The 17,798-nt window shown below is 23.7% G+C and overlaps 1 long non-coding RNA gene across 2 annotated transcripts; it reads left to right on the top strand.

The window, feature by feature from the left end:
• Positions 1-1,856: 1,856 nt before the first annotated feature.
• On the top strand, positions 1,857-3,292 carry LOC135925868 (uncharacterized). Of its 2 annotated transcripts, none has more exons than XR_010571749.1 (4): positions 1,857-1,952; positions 1,997-2,047; positions 2,091-2,217; positions 2,513-3,292. It is a non-coding gene; the product is annotated as an uncharacterized LOC135925868 (long non-coding RNA). The 2 variants fall into 2 exon arrangements; XR_010571748.1 differs by having other exon boundaries at positions 1,871-1,952; positions 1,993-2,047.
• Positions 3,293-17,798: the final 14,506 nt, after the last annotated feature.

Genomic DNA, 17,798 nt, shown 5'->3' with positions numbered 1-17,798 from the left:
GAAGAATGGTGCAATTCACCTTTGGCATATTGGCATCTAAATGGTGTATTCTTAATCGAGCCTTGGATACCAATGTTACCAATAGCAAAACAATTATAAAAACTTATGCACTATTACACAATTTGGTTATTGATAAAGAAAACAGATCTCCACCCCAAGGATACTTAAGATCCTAAATAAAATAATTATTTATGGAATCCTCAATCTATAAAAAACCCCTCAAAGGTTTAAGAGATATTAGTGATGCCTTTTCTTAATATTTTTATAGAAATAAATTATCATGGCCATATTTATTTGTAATTATTTAATAAAAGAAAGTTTATGTATTATATGTGTCTTAAATATGATTAATATAAAAGCTCTTCAAAGAAAAATGCAATATAATATTTTTTATTAATGATCACAATTTAACAATAAATCAAAAATAATTTTAATAAGTTTTTTCTTTCCCCTCTCAAATCTTTTTGCAAAGGTTAGCTCAAGCATAACATTGATCCAAGAGCTTGTTGATAATCTATTATTTTTTCTATTTCAAGAATTTGCTCAAATAGATCTAATTTAAAATTATAAATATATTTAGAAATGATGCAAATTACCTTGATTAATATCCCTCTTTTTAATTTATTTTTTGCAAGATAAATTTGATCCTATACTAGTTGATGGTTATGCTAAATATATGTAATATTATTTATATAAAATATGATTACAATCATTCCTTAAAATTGTAGCTTAGTATTATTTACCATCTTCATATTGATAATTTTCATTACCACTCATTTGCTCATACATTGCTCTGGCAATATTTGCTTTATCAATTTTAGATATAACAGGATTTGTTTTTTTTTTCCAAATTGATATACTGACTGCCTGGCTTTATAGTTTTTATGTTCCCTCATAAAGCAATCTCGATTTTTCCATGCTTATTTGGCCATCTCTACTGCAAAAGAAAAATATTTCAAATTAATATACTCTCTAATTACCTGTCTCAATATTGTTTTCAGCTGATGGTATCTGATGGAGTTGATCAAATCTTCTTTATTGATTTCCTTAAAAAATTATTAATATAATATTTATTTATATTCTAATATATATATATAACATTTATTATTTCAATAGCATTTCAAAAATTTTCTTTTTCGGCCATATTGTAGTTATGTCACATGGAAAAAAAAACAAAATGATTTGTAACTTGATTTTTATGTTTAGTGCGACAAATGTGGCGGGAATGTCTTATCGCTTCGCAAAAGCTCACTATGAATAGTCATTGGTAAATACATATATTTTTGTCGTGTCGCTGTCGCTCTCTGCTGTGAATGCAACAACTCCAAAAATAATGATGGAAACTTATAATTTTTTTCGTTTTATGTTTATATAAGTCAGCTCAGTTTACACAAAATAAGTCAAAAAAATAATATATATTTTCTCAAAAATCTATAAAAAAATGACCTAACTGAGAATGGACATCATAACTGCAAAAATAATGATAACTTCAAATATTTTCTATTTTCTATTTATATAAATTTGTATAAAATGAATTAATCCAGAGCAAATAAACTATGCTCCTATAATTCATATTATTTTTAATTAAAAACTAAATATTTATATACTACGCCATCTAACGGATATATATTTATAATTTTAAAATTTTATTATGGGTGTTTAAATCTATAAAATATATCTGTTCTATAAATATTACAAATTTATGGACTATTCTTTCATCCATATTCTATTATATTTATTTAGATAATTTTAATTTGAATAATTTGATTTATTTTTATTTATATTTTTAAATATTGGTAGGCTATAAAATAAAAATAAATTTTACCTGTCAATTTCATTTTACCTCTCCATTCTCAGTTTTACCTGGCAATTCTCATTTTAGTTACACCGTTATGGCTATAAATAAATATATATCGAATTTGGATAAATTCGAAGGCAAATATCTTCCAGAAGTTTAATTTTAAATAAATGATAATTAAATTAAACTTATAGTTAGAAAAATTAAATATAATATTAGAAATTGAAAAACATTACAAAGATATTGAAGGTTTTAATAAATACAAGATAATATTCCTTATATAATTAGATAGATATTTACCAGTCCTTAATACGTTTAGATTCTCATCAAAATTATTTTATTAATTTGATTAATGATATTCAAAATATTATTAGCAATTATGAGCCCAGATATTTACCTATCAGAAGATATGAACAAAAGTATATTTATTAAAATTTTAACAAATTGTTTTTTGTAAGAAAGCACTTTCTTTTTTTTCTAAGAAAAAATATTTCTTCTCTTTTAAAGAAAAATATATATAAGGTATACTGTTATGTTTTCTAATTTATTTATTTTTATGCTCTAACATTCTAGTCTATGATTATACCAATAATAAACTTATAGATTGGAGAGAAAGGAAAACCAATTATCTTGCTAAAATTTACATTATAAGTTTTTATATCTACTATTATTTATTTATAATATTTATTACATTTAATGATAAAAAATTAATAGATCATTTATAAAACAAGTGTCACTAATGTTAAAATCTACCAAATCAATAAATCAAGACTAAAGTTTTAGCAACTGAAAATTATGAATTAGTAAGTCACTTAATGATATTAATATATCTTATGAGACCTACTACAATATTAATTGCAATATATTAGTTCAAATATTTTTTTTTGTTAATTAATCCTAATTATTTGTACTCAAATGACTTTATTCAGGGCTGAAAACCAGAACTAGAGGTCTGCATTGGGTGGGTTTTTAGCCCATCTACCCATACCCACCCATCTAAGTGGACAAGCAAGTTAAATTTTTTAAAAAATGGTGAGTATTTGGGTATGTTGGTTAAAAAATTTACAACTTTTATTTATTATTTAAAATCATTTAAGTATATCTTAAAAAAATGCTACATGTAATTTCAACATTTTTAATACTAACCGATATCTGAGGATGGGAAAAGAATCATCAATGTGGATGAAAATTTGATTTTACCCTTTTCCCCAAAAGCAAAAAGAATTCAATTAAAGGTATTAAATTATAAATGCAATGTTTGAAACATGTCAAAATTAAACAACAACAGATGGAAGATGTGGCTATTACAGAAGGTTGGGATAACATTCATATAAAAACTTTACATATAAAAATAATTGCAACATTTATACTAATCAACCACATACTCTATATAAATTCTCAATAATTGATATAAATATGATTATGCTTAATAACATAAATATATTAAATATAAATTAATTAATAATAATATGCATTTTTAATTATTAAAATAAATTTATTAAATAATTATAAAATATAATAAAAATATAATATATAGAGTTTTGATGTTAACAATAATTTTAAAGAAAACTAGACCATATATTTATTTTATAAATTGCTAATATTTTAATTTGTAATTTCAATATCTTTTAAAAATTTATGGTTGAATATAACAATACTACATTAAAATGCATTTTACACTGCTTCTATATTGGGTTAGTTATATATTAGGTATACTGTCATTAAATAGCTAAATATGTGTCGATTTTTTAAAAGGTCCAATGGTTTTAGCCAAAATAATATTATGAAAGCCTGGATATTTTAGGTGGCAAAAATTTTTGGTACTTTATTTTCTAAATCTCGAGGCTTATATAATATATTTTAAGAATATCCGTATTTGTGCCATTTTACAGTCAAACCAAATAGTGCCGTTTAACATCACTAATTAGGTATATCTAGATTTTTATAAATATAGGTTATGTAATGAAATTATATCTTATAATTTAAATTAAAGCAATTTTTAACTTCAGCTATTATAAAGATTTCTGAGATAAATTAATAAATACACCACAATTCATGACGATATTCAAATAATTTTTATTCTATATCCTCTAATATTTGAATAGTTTTTAAATATTCAGATATATTTATTTTTTTTAAATGCATATTTATGCAAATATCCATAACCTTTGAGATTTGGGATTAAGGAATTGTAGTCTGCTGTCAATATTATTCTCGTAAAGATGAAGAGGTAGTCTCTCTTCTTTTTTTTTAAGTTAGTATTTTAGTTATAGTTTTTTATATAAAATTAGTATACGGCGTTTTTGAACTCTACAATAAAATTTAGTATAAAAAGTTATTTCCCTTAAATGGCATATAGTAGTTAGGCATACAATATCTAAACCTAGTTAAGGGATTATTGTTTGTTAAAGTGGCTGATAGATACAATGCTATTTTATTAAACCATGATATTTGATAATTATTTATTTATATTTTTATTATATCAAATATTTTCTATATTATATTGGACAAATATATACAAATGTTTTCTTTATAAAATTTATACTATACCAATTTATATAAAAATAAAATAAGATTATTTGAATATAAAAATCAGAGTTGTTAAAAGTACTTTTTAGATGGATCTGGATACAGATACATCGACTAAAAAGTTATCTAGATACAGATACATCATCCAAAAAGTTATCTTGTTATAGATCCAATTTTTAAAATGTATTTAGATACATATACAATTTTTATTCTACTTTTATAAGCTCTGCATAAACCTAAATTAGGATTCTATTATGAAAATGCATGAAATGAGCTAAAAAAAATATATTGACGCGATATCACATTTATCTGAATATAACTAAAATAATTATTTTTGGATTTTTATATAATCATATATATGAAAATATAAGATTAAATGATTATAAATAATTATTAGATAGTAATAAAATATTTTCAAAATTTTGGTCATTAAGGCATCCTCGTTTTTCTGTAAAGACATAACAATCATATCTACTACTATGAGGTACTGAAAAAATCGGATATTTATTTGTTTTTTTTTCAAGGTTATTTGTTTTCAATCAGTTGTAAACATTGATAATTCATCAACTAATCTTTGTATGATGTTATTTTAAAATATACTCTATAAATTGGCCATGGAAAAACATGTCTGAACTTGTTGATGCTTCATTGATTATGATTTTTTCCTCTTTCTTTTCATCACTATTAATACTAATGTAATATAAATTTTTTAGTATAATAAAATAAAATTAATTAATTCCATTGAAAATAAAAATGGCAGATTCCTTGAGTTGCATTGTAACAAAATTTGTATAGGTTATTGGTAAAATCGGACATAATATTTTATTTATATATATATATATATAATTTTTTATTATAGTAGTTTTAATATTTTTTAATATATATATTTAATTTATATACTCATATGAAATAAAATAAATTTGGCATTCAACTATTTTTATTTATAATATAAAAAAGCGTTAAAATCTAAAAACAGATACAGTTCCTTTAAATATTATATTTATAAATTTTTTAAATATTGTTTAAATTTATAGGGATAATGTAGAAAATATTTTTATTCGACATATTAGTTTATTAAACTACGCTTACTATTAATGGAATATTATTTGTAAGCACAGATAAAAAATATTCAGGTATTTACTTCCATATAATTTTATACCTATTATATAATATATTCATGGATAATATAATAAGACTAGACATGTGCGCCGACAGCATTATCCGCGGCGGCGTTTCTTTTTTTAAAATGATCGGCTGGCGGCGGCGCTTTGATGTCAAATATTTTTCTAACTCAAATTTTTTTATTAAGTTAAAATTATCATATATAATATTTAGATTTATAGGACATAATAATGATCTTTTAGAGTTCAGAGTGAGCCCAGCTATGAAAAATACACGCTCGCTGGGTGTGCTCATAGCTGAAACACACAGGACCTTTCTAGCTAATATTGAAAGTTTAGGAAGACCCAATGTTCTTATCTTCCATAACTCTAAGAAATATTTTATCTCTAAATTATAAGGCGAAAATAATGAATAACACTCTTTAAGTTAAATAGTCTTGTTGTTTCAGATTATTGTTATGAATAGATGAATGTATTAATTTGTTGACCTATGTATGCTTTTATTGATAAATACACATCATCTAATCCACTCCGGCTAAGTGTTTTTCTATCTGGTAAATCTTTAATAATGCTATATTTCTACATAATAAAAAGTTAATAATAAAAATATTATGCCATAAAAAATATTAAATGTGGGATGAGATCAGTTTTATTTAAATATTCTATTATAAAATAATTAAATATTTTAACAATTAAAATAATAAAATATATAATAATATCAATATTTTTTCTGTTTTACTATCCTAATCTTATCTTATCTAGCACGTTGGTCACAGACCTGCACAAAGTGAGCCAACGTGTATTATATGGATTGTTACAATTCAAATTTATAGCAAATAATATTTATTGATTTAAAAAAATAAAATCACATTTTAACAATTCAAAAAATATTTTATATTATTTTTCTTCTAGTTACAATTCATAAATAATATATAAAATAAATATTAATCGGCGGCGGCGTGTTGAGCGCCGACACTTTTTGGCGTCGGCGTGGTCAAAAATTACCGGCGGCGCCGCACATGTCTAAATAAGACTAACTGGCTCACCCATTACTAATAACGGGATTTGGAAATAGTTGTGAATATATGGTGGTATAACTGGTGGGTAATAAATAGTAGTAATGCTAGTGTGGTATCAGAAAATACAATATTTTCATAAGACTATGCTGAAAATATGAGTTAACACCAGTGACGAAGCGTCAATTATAAAAAAATTTTTATCATATCACATTGAAAAAATTCCTATTATTTTTAGCACATTACTACTTTAAAAAAAATAGTGTTATTTTTATTACACGTTAATTATTATTAGAGAACTGCAAAGTAATTTTTTCGCAACCCGAGCCCGACCCGAGCCCGAATTTTAAATTTTTTTTTGTCCGAGCCCGATCCGAGCCCGAGCACACATTTTTTAATTCGACCCGAGCCCGACCCGAATAAAATTTTGCAATTTAAGTTTTAATATTATAATAACCAAAAAAAAATTTATGTGTATTTATTCAGTTCAGCCACCTTAAATAAAAGTTTATTTGACGGCCATAATCTATTCAAGATATATATTAAGTTGCATTTTTAAAATTTGTAAAAAATATTATAAAACGATTAATATACAAGCGAATTTAAAAATTATAACGATTATATAATAAGCATCATTTATGCGAATATAGATATGATGTAAAAGTTAATAAATATATAAAAAATATAATGAACATATTATATTATATATTGACCTCATCAATATCATTATCAAAATTATCACAAAGTGAATAATTATGATATATAAATAAAGAGGCGTCCAGTTTATCTGACTTTAAACGATTCCTTCTCTCCTCAAAGGCCCTACCAGCAGCTGAAAACGCCCTTTCACTGCTAGCCGACGAAGCAGGGATAGCCAGGAATTTAAGAGCTAAAATACTTAAATTTGGAAACTCATAATGGTTTGTTTTCCACCATTTTAAAATATTATCGTCATCAACACATAATTTCGGATCTAGATATTTTTTTAGCTCGTCAACTTCGGCGCTAGCCTCAGAATACGCATTGTCAGCCTCCCATAGAGAGAAGTCCAAAAACGTATCTACCACCTCTGTAGTTTCTTAAGAAAAAAATATTCAATAATAATATTAAGATATATATTTACATTATTATTTTTTAATAATTTTACATATTTGATGATTAATATTTTTTTTGATATATGATATTTTTTTATAAAATTTATGTAATTATCATTATTCAACATTGATTTAATAAAATTTGAATTTTATTTAGTGATAATAAAATAATTAAAGGAAGTACTGAAAAAGAAAATTTTATTTCAGTAATTTTAGGAAAATTTGTCTAACTTTTTTTTGGAAGTAAATATTAATCTAAGATTTTGTATTTATTATCTCCAATATTTTTTAAATATATACTCAAAATTTTAGATCTCAATTTTTAATATGTTTTGAGATATATCTAATCAAAATTTGGGGTAAAATAGACCCCACCTTTGTAGTTAAGGGAGTTTTTTCTACCTTTGTAGTGAAGGGTTAAAACAAATGTTAAAAAAGACAATGTATAGGCTAGTTAAATAATAAATAAAACTTACATAAAATATGTCTTATCTTGTAATTTACGAGAAACACAATTTAGTAATAAAATAGTTTGGTATCCGGTTGTTAGGTTTATAAAATAATAATGACATGACATGTTAATATGATTGACATTTTAATCCTAAAATGTGATAAATATTAAATAATATGATTTTATAATTAATATTATAAATTATACTAACTATTTAAGATATTAATATTATTATATATATTTTCGGGTCGGGTCGGGTTTTCGGGTCGGACAGCTTTTACAACCCGACCCGAGCCCGAACCCGAGAAAATTTTTTTTGATGTCCGAACCCACAGCCCGTGCAGTTCTCTAATTATTATTACTATTTTAAAAAAATATATATATGAAGGAAGAAAATTTAATATTGTTTAATTTTAAAAATAAATATTTTTAAAAAATTATGCCCTTACCATTTTTGATATAAATTTATTATTTAAAAAATATAAATTCTGGGGAAAATATAAATAAACCTCACGCTTTTTCGTTGGTCATTTGTATAATATTTAAAAAAATATGAATTTTATTTAATCGATATTACTTAAACTACAATTCATTATAAAGCACCCTGGAATAAATAAATATTATTAAATATATATAGTTATAATTTACCTCGGATCGCAGTATAGGGAAAAACCTTTTCAATAACTAACTTCATACTTATTTCGAAATCGATTCAGGTTCTAACTGTACTCCCACTTCCAGACATTTATTCCTTACCATCTCCAGAAATTTTATATAAGTTGATTTTCGCTTATCAGGTAATATGGCGAATATCACACATATCATATTTTTCCCAATTAATACATGGATTGTATATAATTGAGTAAAATTAATCGGATCAGTAAAAAATGTACCATCCGTGTACAAATTTTTTGAGGAGCACATAAATTTTAAAAAATCAGGTGTCCCAAATATTATGATATCTTTATTGGGTGTATGTGCCAATAAAAATAAAGTGCCCTGAAGAGTATTAATATAATTTGATAAATCAATTGATGTGTCCTGAGGAAGCAAGGGCATATATCCAGGCACCACCCTTTTCATCATTTTTATAATAGAGTGTAAGGGTGGGATAGCCTCCGGATATTTGTGTATATCCGGATTAGACATAATTTCAACCATAACATTGCTGCAGATGGTAGAAATATTTAAAAAGGGATTAGCTAGCATGACATTTTTAAGAATATTTCGGGTTTTTATGCCATAATATTCAAGTAAATCATTCATATGTGTATGCACATATTTTGGCTTTACCTGGAATTGATTATTTATTAATATAGCGCGCGATGGGCAGCTTGTAGTGTTGTTAAACGGCTAAGCCGAGTCGACTTATCTACGACTCGAGCCTAGTTTCTAGTCGATAAAACGGCTCAGACTCGAGTCGACTTGCTTAGTTGACTCAGAGGTTAGCTTGAGTTTAATTTAAATTTAGAGCCAAAATTTATTTTTATGTTATTGAGATATTTTAAATAATAATGTAGAATTTTATTTATTTATTTTTAGTGAAATAATTTATTTTATTTATATTTAATGTTAATATTTTATTATTATCAAACAAAAAATTTTTTTAAAGTTTATTTCAAATATGTTTTGATCTTATAATAAAAATGGATTTATTTATTTGATTTTTTTTAAGGCTGCGTCCAAATTCATTTGAAAAAATACTTAAAATTTTAAAATTTTCACAAATTAATAACAAAACACTTTGGACACATTTAAGTTTTAAAAAAATAAAAATTAAAATATTCAAAATGCTTGATATGAATCAATTATTAGTTATTTATTATATATATTTGAAGAAACGACTCAACATAGAAATAGGCATAGATATTTGGAATTAAGGTATATATTATAATTAGAATATTAATAAATATATTATTCATTATAGAGATCAAGGACTTATATTTTTGATACTATACCTTATTATCCTGATAAATTCCGTGAGACATTTCACATGCATGTGGAAACTTTTAATTATATTCTAACATATTTGAATGAAATAGAGACCCCTCTAATATTTTTAGATATTTGACAACAGGAATGAGTTACAGAAAAATAGCCTTATTTGCAAAAATTGGCAAATCATCAGTAGCTACTATAGTTACATCTATTTGTAGATTATTATGGGTAAGTCTTCAACCCAAACATCTTTCTCTACCTACATCAACAAATGCTTAATATATCAGCAGAATACCTCAGGAAATCTGGCTTTCCTCATATAATAGGTGCTATTAATGGAAAGCATGTGAGAATAAAACAACCTCAAAAAAGTGGATCTGTGTTTTTTTATTATAAAAAATTTAATTCTATTGTACTACAAGCTGTAGCTGATGACAGAGCAAGATTATTATTTATTTTATTAATTTTAATTCTTTTCTAGATTCATGTTAATAGAGGTTGGCTTTCCTGGGTCTGTGTCAGATAGGAGCATTTTTACCAAGAGCCAATTTTATCAAGGAATGATCAATAAAATTATTAAGATACCTACTCCAAATTTCTTACCTTTAACAGACATAATATCTCCATATGTATTTATAGGGGATGATGCATATTCTTTATTAGACTTTATAATGAAACCTTATAAAAATAATTTAAATGCCCAAAAAATAAATTATAATAATAAATTATCTTGTGCTAGAGTCTCAATTGAGCGATGCTTTGGGATTTTAACTGCCAAATTTAGGCATCTACATAAATTATCAGAAACTAATATAGTAAATTCAATTCAAATTGTTAAGGCAGATTGTCTATTGCATAATATAATAATAGATAGAGAGGGCATTCAAAATATAGAGCTTAGTTCAATTGAAGAATGCCTTTTACCAGATTCTATTGAATCTCAATACCATTGCTCAAATGAGAACTCTAATAATATAAGAGAAAATTTTATAAGATATGTAAACATGTAAATATTTAATTTATTATATTTTTTATTATCTTTCATTTATAAATTTAATAAATACATATATATTGTAAATAATTGCATCAAATAAACAGTTTTTTATTTAAATAATGATAAATTATCAGAGAATAATTTTTTAAATTTAAATATATCATCAATTGTCATAGCATTAGTTTGATCCAAAAAGGATTGATAGAATCCTATCATATGATGTACATCCTTAATCTTTTCCATTTTATTTGAATCTAATATTTCTATTTTTTTAAATAATATATAGTGTTATTTATTATTTTACCTTTTAGAATCTCTGTTCTTTCAGATTCTATAACTTTTAATTTTTTTCCTTTTAAATATAAGAGTTGGAATATTTTTAATGATAATTGGGTTTTCATTCTCTTTGTTTGTGGTATCTTGATCTAACTATTATTCAATAATAAATATAAAATAATAGTAAAATAATGTACAGCATCCAATTCAAATACTGGATTAGCAATTTGATTCAGATATGATTCTGCCTAAAAATAAATTACTTTTTAATACAAATATAAAATAATACAGTTCCCAGATGGCTATTTTCATATTCCTAATTAAAATCAATTTTATATTTTTGTCTTTTAATATTTTACATTTGTCTGTGTCAATATCAAGCTTGACTCAGAAAATTTGGTAATATTTTCAACATTTTCCTTCAACCATGAATAATTTTCAATATATATCTTTCCATTTAAGAACTCCAGATCCAGAACCTAAAATATAATATAATTTAAAAATAAAATTTTTATTTTTACCTGATTTTTGCTGGGTGAGAAAATATAACTTATTAAATTTAGCCTTTACTGCTAAAAAATTTTTCTTCACTTGATCATAATTCAAGCTATAGGTTTTTCCTATTTCCTCCCATATTCGCTTGTTTTCTACAGAATCTCTAAATTTTAGGTCACTTTTACACCAGACGCTTCTGTGCTCTCTGATGCTCTCCATAAAATTATACTCAGACACTAAAAAATATATTAATATATAAAGAATTTGCCTAATTTCTATAGAATCTCTATTTAATCACATAAGGTGATGTCAAAATATTAGCTCAATAAAACTTATAAAATATTTTCTATATAAATAGTCAATATCTTAATAAATCATACCCTATTATTCTTTTTACATTAATTTCTAAAGTTAATATTGGCTAAATTATGGTAAAAATAAATTGCAAAGGGTTTGTTTTCAATTGATCATAATTGAAGTTATATGTTTGATTTTATTTCAAAATTTTTTCACAGTCCTAGCCTTTCCTCCCAAATTTGCCTAATTTCTATAGAATCTCTATTTAATCACATAAGGTGATGTCAAAATATTAGCTCAATAAAACTTTAAAATATTTTCTATATAAATAGTCAATATCTTAATAAATCATACCCTATTATTCTTTTACATTAATTTCTAAAGTTAAGATATTTTAAAAATATTTTTTGGGATTATGTTTTATACGTATTTATAGATATATAAAACGAAAATCAACATTTTTCAAATTATATTACTAGTAAATTTGGTCAATCGAATATTTAGTAAGTGGTCGGTTTTGAGCTCGGCAATCGGTCAAATCAAATTATTTTCAAAAATTTTTTTAGGATAATGCTAAGCACGTAAATATACACATATAAAACAAAAATTAAGATATTTTGATTTAAAACGCCAGCAATTCAGTATTTAGTCATTGGGTCGGTTACGAGTCGGTTATCCGCCAAATAAAGATATTTTAAAAATATTTTTTGGGATTATGTTTTATACGTATTTATAGATATATAAAACGAAAATCAACATTTTTCAAATTATATTACTAGAATTTGGTCAATTGAATATTTAGTAAGTGGTCGGTTTTAAGCTCGGCAATTGGTCAAATCAAATTATTTTCAAAAGTTTTTTTAGGATAATGCTTAGCACGTAAATATACACGTATAAAACAAAAATTAAGATATTTTGATTTAAAACGAGAGCAATTCAGTATTTAGTCATTGGGTGGGCTACGAGTCGGTTATCCGCCAAATAGCGATATTTTAAAAATATTTTTTGGGATTATGTTTTATACGTATTTATAGATATATAAAACGAAAATCAACATTTTTCAAATTGTATTACTAGTAAATTTGGTCAATCGAATATTTAGTAAGTGGTCGGTTTTAAGCTCGGCATTCGGTCAAATCATAATAATTTCAAAAAATTTTTTAGGATAATGCTTAGCACGTAAATATACACATATAAAACAAAAATTAAGAGATTTTGATAAATAACGCCAGCAATATTTACCTTAGAAAATCTCCATTATTTTACTATTCTAAACCTACTCATAAATTAAACATCAAAGAAACCTAAATTTTTTTTTTAATTTGTAGGTTTTTCATATGTATATATACCCAAATATAAAAAAAACGCTATCCAATCATCATTCCGGTTTCCTAAAATGATACTTACATATTTACGCATATAACGCCCTCTTACGGATATATATTTGTTAATTTTTAAAATTGAAAAAAATTTATTTATGTTTTAATAAGCTATGAAAATATTTCTTTTATAATAATATTAACTCAAAATAAAATTATATATTATATAAAATTTAATCAGTATCCTTCATTTAATAAAAAAATAATTTAAGTATAATTTATTTTTATCGACTATTATAAATTTGTATAATCATTTCAATTGAAAATGGGAAAAATATTATTTTTATATTATTTAAAAAAAGATATATATTTTTTTTTACATGTATTATTTGAAATCTAATGATATATAAAAAAGAAATATAGTACATACTCGGAAAAAAAATATATATATATATTAAAACATAACTGTTTAATTATAACGAAAAAATATTTTTTTTTGTGGTTAAAATCTAAATATAGTTGCGATGCAAAATATATATAAAATTAACAATGACTATATTTGATAAACTAGGAGGGAAATGGGAGTGTTTCGAAGAAACATTTGTAGTTCCCCTTTAGGATTTCAAATTGGACTTTTTGTTTAAGAGATAGGGACTCGTTTTTGACCCCTGTCCTTAACGAAATTCTTCTACCCAATTGATTTAAGAACTTTAGGGATTGGGGACCGGGGTTTCCAAGGACGCTAAAAATTAGGGGAATAAATATAAAAGAGTTAGGGAGGAATCTATATTTATTAAACTTATTGGTTTCTTGTAGTTCCAAGGGGTCGGTTTTTCCGTTAGCCGGAAAGGAGGTAACACAAGAGACGTCCCAGACAAGTCTTTTGCCGCCGTGCCAAGACGTTAAAGACATGCCGTCAGGGCGCTTACCGTCAGCATTTAGGAGCCCCAATGGCTCCAAGCTATTGGGGAAACCGGCCGAAATCAAGGCTTTGCCGATTAACCTATTAAGGTTGTCGTGCCTCAGGAAACGGCCACTGACTTTGAGGCACGAGAAACAATGTCTAGAGAAAGGATTTTAAAAAAAGTTTTAAAAATTTTCATTAAATAAAATATACATAATAAAATTTTGATTGATTATGATTAATTGCTTTTTAGCAATTCATTATTTAGTCATACCGGTAAATATTTTATTATTATCAACAAATAAACATGATATGATTTAATATTTTTTATTTATATTATTATATTTTGAAATGAAAATAAATTTATTTATTTGATATTTTTTTAACAAAAAAAATAATATGCTGCTATATTGTAAAAATGTAATATTCTTTATAATATAATTTATTAGTGATTTTCACAATCTTCTTTGTAAATACATCTTTTATTGAGGAATTATATTGTAAATTTTATCAGATAAATAAACAATCTTTTAGGTGAAATCTTTTATCATTTTTTTAAAATTATCTATTTATTATTAAATGAGGTGGATTTTATGAAACTTTTTTGATGTTATTTTATATGATCTTTTTAAGGATAATATTTTAATGTGACAATTGTCATAATCGTTCTTTTATAAGTTTTTTGAATTTTTTTGAAGAAAGTATGTTAAAATAAGTATTAATAACATGTGTAAATACAAATTTAGTGAAGATGTACCAATGAAAAGTGACAATTGTCATAATCGTTATTTTTAAAGTTTTTCGAATTTTTTTGACGAAAATATGTTAAAATAAGAATTAATAACATGTGTAAATATAAATTTAGTGAAGATGTACCAATGAAAAGTGACAATTGTCATAATGGTTAATTTTAAAGTTTTTTGAATTTTTTTGACGAAAATTTGTTAAAATAAGTATTAATAACATGTGTAAATATAAATTTAGTGAAGATGTACCAATGAAAAGTGACATTTGTCATAATCGTTAATTATAAAGTTTTTTGAATTTTTTTGAAGAAAATATGTTAAAATAAGTATTAATAACATGTGTAAATATAAATTTAGTGAAGATGTACCAATGAAAAGTGACAATTGTCATAATCGCTATTTTTAAAGTTTTTTGAATTTTTTTGACGAAAATATGTTAAAATAAGTATTAATAACATGTGTAAATATAAATTTAGTGAAGATGTACCATAGAAAAGTGACAATTGTCATAATCGTTATTTTTAAAGTTTTTTGAATTTTTTTGACGAAAATATGTTAAAATAAGTATTAATAACATTTGTAAATATAAATTTAGTGAAGATGTACCAATGAAAAGTGACAATTGTCATAATCGCTATTTTTAAAGTTTTTTGAATTTTTTTGACGAAAATATGTTAAAATAAGTATTAATAACATGTGTAAATATAAATTTAGTGAAGATGTACCAATGAAAAGTGACATTTGTCATAATCGTTAATTATAAAGTTTTTTGAATTTTTTTGAAGAAAATATGTTAAAATAAGTATTAATAACATGTGTAAATATAAATTTAGTGAAGATGTACCTATGAAAATTGACATTTGTCATAATCGTTATTTTTAAAGTTTTTTGACGAAAATATGTTAAAATAAGTATTAATAACATGTGTAAATATAAATTTAGTGAAGATGTACCTATGAAAATTGACATTTGTCATAATCGTTATTTTTAAAGTTTTTTGACGAAAATATGTTAAAATAAGTATTAATAACATGTGTAAATATAAATTTAGTGAAGATGTACCAATGAAAAGTGACATTTGTCATAATCGTTAATTTTAAAGTTTTTTGAATTTTTTTGACGAAAATTTGTTAAAATAAGTATAAATAACATGTATAAATATAAATTTAGTGAAATGTACCATAGAAAAGTGACAATTGTCATAATCGTTATTTTTAAAGTTTTTTGAATTTTTTTGACGAAAATATGTTAAAATAAGTATTAATAACATGTGTAAATATAAATTTAGTGAAGATGTACCAATGAAAAGTGACAATTGTCATAATCGTTATTTTTAAAGTTTTTTAAATTTTTTTGACGAAAATATGCTAAAATAAGTATTAATAACATGTGTAAATATAAATTTAGTGAAGATGTACCAATGAAAAGTGACATTTGTCATAATCGTTAATTTTAAAGTTTTTTGAATTTTTTTGAAGAAAATATGTTAAAATAAGTATTAATAACATGTGTAAATATAAATTTAGTGAAGATGTACCTATGAAAATTGACATTTGTCATAATCGTTATTTTTAAAGTTTTTTGACGAAAATATGTTAAAATAAGTATTAATAACATGTGTAAATATAAATTTAGTGAAGATGTACCAATGAAAAGTGACATTTGTCATAATTGTTATTTTTAAAGTTTTTTGAATTTTTTGAAGAAAATATGTTAAAATAAATATTAAAATCATGTTTAAATAAAAATTTAGTGAAGTGTACCATAGAAAAGTGACAATTGTCATAATCGTTATTTTTAAAGTTTTTTGAATTTTTTTGAAGAAAATATGTTAAAATAAATATTAAAAACATGTTTAAATAAAAATTTAGTGAAGATGTACCATAGAAAAGTGACATTTGCGTAATCGTTATTTTTAAAGTTTTTGATATTTTTTGACGAAAATATGTTAAAATAAGTATTAATAACATGTGTAAATATAAATTTAGTGAAGATGTACCAATGAAAAGTGACAATTGTCATAATCGTTATTTTTAAAGTTTTTTGATATTTTTTGATGAAAATATGTTAAAATAAGTATTGATAACATGTTTAAATAAAAATTTAGTGAAGATGTACTCTAGATAAGCGACAATTGTCATAATCGTTATTTTTAAAGTTTTTTGATTTTTTTTGACGAAAATAGTTAACTTGCATCGATATTGATTTTAAAATAGAAAAAAAAGTTTACCCAAATTTTAAACGAAATTGTCTGGTGAAAATTGGTAAAAAAATAATAATTTCTAACTTAGGATTAGATATTATGATATAAATTTTGCATATTAATTTCTGACCCGATGAACAAATGTAATAAAATGCCAATTTGCTCCTGTTTTTGGGGAAGAATCTATTATTACCATGTTTTTCTATGGCATATACTCAGGCAATTTTAATTTTACAATCTATATTTTTACCCATTTACATCAAAGAAATTTTAAAAATAACGATTATGACAATTGTCACTTTTCTATAGTACATCTTCACTAAATTTTTATTTAAACATGTTATTATTACTCATTTTAACATATTCTCGTCAAAAAAATTCAAAAACTTTAAAAATAACGATTATGACAATTGTCACTTTTCATTGTCTTCACAAAATTTATATTTACACATGTTATTAATACTTATTTTAACATATTTTCGTCAAAAAATTTTAAAATAACCATTATGACAATGTCAATTTTCTAGGGTACATCTTCACTAAATTTTATTTAAACATGTTATCAATATTTATTTTAACATATTTTCTTCAAAAAACTTATAAAATAACGATTATGA

The sequence above is a fragment of the Gordionus sp. m RMFG-2023 genome, chromosome 3, assembly GCF_954871325.1.
Source record: "Gordionus sp. m RMFG-2023 chromosome 3, tfGorSpeb1-WG-v2, whole genome shotgun sequence".
Taxonomy (NCBI): Eukaryota; Metazoa; Nematomorpha; class Gordioida; order Chordodea; family Parachordodidae; genus Gordionus; species Gordionus sp. m RMFG-2023.
This window is presented reverse-complemented; position numbering and strand designations above follow the sequence as displayed.